Here is a 3578-nt window from a genome sequence, read left to right as displayed (position 1 = left end):
TAAGACAGTAATTAACACATTGACAAGAAGATTGACATGTAGCATAATAATATAAGCCCACTTTTAAATATATTTGCAAGAATAAATATGAAGCATTTGTAAGACTATATACTGCAATATTGAGAGAGCTTATCTGGATGCTGAAATTACTGAAAATATTCTGTCCTGTTTTTTGTTGTTTTGTTTTATTTTGGAGGTACTGGGGTTTCAACTCAGGGCTTCACATTTGCTAGACAGGCCCTCTACCAGCCTGTTTTGTATTAGGTGTTTTTAAGACAGGGTCTTGCAAATTATTTTTCTGGGCTGGTTTCGAACCATGAGCCTCCTGATCTCTGTCTCTCAAGTAGCTAGGATTATAGATGTGAGCCAGTGTGCCCAGCCTGCCCTATTTTTTATACAAGGGAAAATATATCAAAATTTTGTACCTCAATGCTTTTACTTTACAAAGGGACAACAAATCCATTTTTACTCAGAGGCTAAGGAACTAGCCTAACTTAACAAATGGACAGACATGGGAGACTGGAGAAAAAGCATAGTTGATAGTAATGTTGAAGTTTTGATCCAGAATTAATAGAAGAATAATACTATTACTAAAGAAAGTGTATCAGCAAAGGAATCACTCTAGAACTGAGAAGTTGAGTTTCATGTTAATCCTTGTAACTGAGATGACATGAAAGCCAAGCAGAAATATCTAGCAAGAACTCTTCACTTTTTGGGCCATCAGCAAAATTATGAAATGTTGGAATTACACAGGTTTCAGCTGAGTGTGTCTGACGTTAGAGTCCTAACGTCAGCTTATGTTTTTGAGGTAGGGCAAGACCTTGGTGAAGCAAGTCAGGTGTTTACTCCAACTGTAAAATTTAAGGGGTACCAAAAATTTCAGTAATCAGGGTAATCATATTTACACAATATTTAAAAATTAATATAATTATAACAAAAATTAATACAAAAATACATAATAAACAAAATCTCCAAAGTTCAAATAAAGACAGGATAAGTAGTACTAATTCTTCATTACTTTTGCACTATGCTTCAATATGTTCAGCAGAAACCCACTGCTCATTCTGTCCTTATTTGAAATTTCAATATTTTATTTGGCATGGATTTTTGCATTAATTTTGATTTTAACATATTGCATTAAAATATTACTTATTTTAATTACTAAGCAGGGTTTTTGTGGCCCTTAAATTTTATGCTTGAGGCAAATACGTCAAATGCTTCACCCTAGTGCCAACCCAGTTTGAGAGAGATGAACATAACAGTGTGTGTTGGTTTGGTAAGCTTCTATAACAAAATACCACAAACTGGATGGCTTCAGTAAAAAATTGTATTGTTCTACAGGCTAAAGGTTAGAAATCTGGGATCAAAGTGTTAGCAGAGTTCCTTACATCTGAGAGCTCTGCTGAAAAATCTACTCCATGCCTCTCTCCCTGGCTCTAGTGACTTGCTGGAAATCTTTAGCATTCCTTGGCTTGTGGGTTTATGACCCCAGTGTCTATTTTTATGTTCACATAATGTTCTTCTTTTGTGTATCTGTCTCCAAATTTCTTGGTTTTATAGGGATGACAGTCATACTGGATTAGAGGACTAAAATGATCATTAGAGGATCATACTGTAATAGGATATGATCTTAACAGTCATGCATTACACAATGATGTTTTGGTCAACAATAGACAACATATATGAGGGGTCCATAAGATAACAATAGAGCAGAAAAATTCCCACCACCTAGTATTTTTACTGTAACTTTTCTATGTTTAGATACAAAATATGCTTACAGTAGCATTACCACTGCTTACAGTATTCAATATAGTAGCATGCATTGCATGTTTGCTGTGTAAGATCTATGTAATAAGAACTGTATAAGGCTATATCACATAGCTTAGCTGTGTAGTAGGGTATACCATCTAGGTTTGTGTGAGTACTGTCCATGATGTTTACAACAAATAATTAACTTAATGTCATATTTTTCCAAAACTATCTCCACCATTAAAGGATACATGACTGTAATTCTACCTGCAATGACCCTAATTCTAAATCAAGACACATGAATGGGAGGTAGGACACAATTCAACCCATAACACTATGTGTAGTAAATGTTCTATTTATTTGCTGTAGTCTATTATCCTTTAGAAATGTGAACATAAATCCCAGAATCTCTGCCCTAGACTCAGTAATCATCAGGGTTGTTCTATAGTTTCTGAACAATTTTTTTTACTACATTTAATTCTATGCAGATCCAGAAATAAATACCTTATAAGCTAGGGTATGTACTCACTTCAACAGTGCCTCCTTACCAATCCATTATTTCTAACTCATAGAAATCATGCTCTCAAAAGGAAAAAAACAAAGAAGAGTAAGGAAAAGTCAGGAACTACATGAACCCTGGTGAGATGTGAAATCCTAAGCAATGTCCCCATGCATCTCCTAGTCACACACTCACCCTCTACTGCCTACAACTTATACCCAGTCTATGGAAGTGGTTCACATTTTCACTTTTGCCTTCTATCCCTGAAGTAACAATGGCTAGCCTTAATTGAGCCTTACAGACACGATTTAATTTAATCCTCACCACAACTCTAGAAAGCAATTTAGGTATAAAAATGGCTTAGAGTTCATACAGCCATTAAATGGCAAAGTCACTTGCACCCACAGTTACCTGACATCAGAACCCTGACACCTGAAGCTCACCCTAAACAATAGACATAGATCTTAAACCCAGGTCTAGGGCTCTGTCAGGCTGTGGTAGGCTGATCTCTACACAAATGAGGAGCCTCAAACAAATCTCTTGCCCACCCTTTCCGCCTCATACAGAGTAGGAATTCAGAGTCCTTTCTAGTAGCATTTCTGCTGAATTTAGTAGCTTTCTAACACAGATGCTATAATATGAGAGCCCTAATGAGAAACTACTACATGTTCCCTGGTCAGTGTAAACACAGTTTCCTTAAAGGTCCAGATAGTAGAGCTCTGACCATAATCTCACTCAAACTATAGTTAACCAGTACAGGGATTCATTGTGAGCCAATAATTACTGTGGATTTCTGCTGTGGTTTGAACGTGTCTTCCAAAGTTCATGTGCTAGAAACTTAATCCCAGGTGTAGTAGTGTTAAGAGGTTGGGCCTTTAAGAAGCAATTTGACTGGTAGTGTAGCTCAGGTGGTAGAGTGCCTGCCTGGCAAGTGTGAGGCCCTGAATTCAAACATCAGTACCACCAAAAAAAAAAAAAGCAAAGAAAGAGAAAAACTAGATTAATGTCATCATCATGGTGCATGGGCTCATTATTTAAAAGTTGATATGTTGTAAAAGCAAGTTTGGCTATCTCTTGTTCTCTTTCAACATGTGATTTTCTCTGCCAAACCATATTATAACACAGAAAGAAGGCCCTCATCAGATATGGCCCCTTGATCTTAGACTTCTGAGCCTCTCAAACAATCACTCAAGTAAATTTATAATCTTTAAAAATTACCAAGCTGTGGATATTTTGCTATAGCAACACAAACCAGACTAAGACAAGTTTCTCAGTTGTATTTTTTCAAAGACTGTATACTGTATAGATTTTTCTTCTCTCAAGATTTTTT

The sequence above is a fragment of the Castor canadensis genome, chromosome 2 (assembly GCF_047511655.1).
Source record: "Castor canadensis chromosome 2, mCasCan1.hap1v2, whole genome shotgun sequence".
NCBI classification, from domain to species: Eukaryota; Metazoa; Chordata; class Mammalia; order Rodentia; family Castoridae; genus Castor; species Castor canadensis.
The sequence above is the reverse complement of the archived record's forward strand: the minus strand, read 5'-3'. Positions refer to the sequence as shown.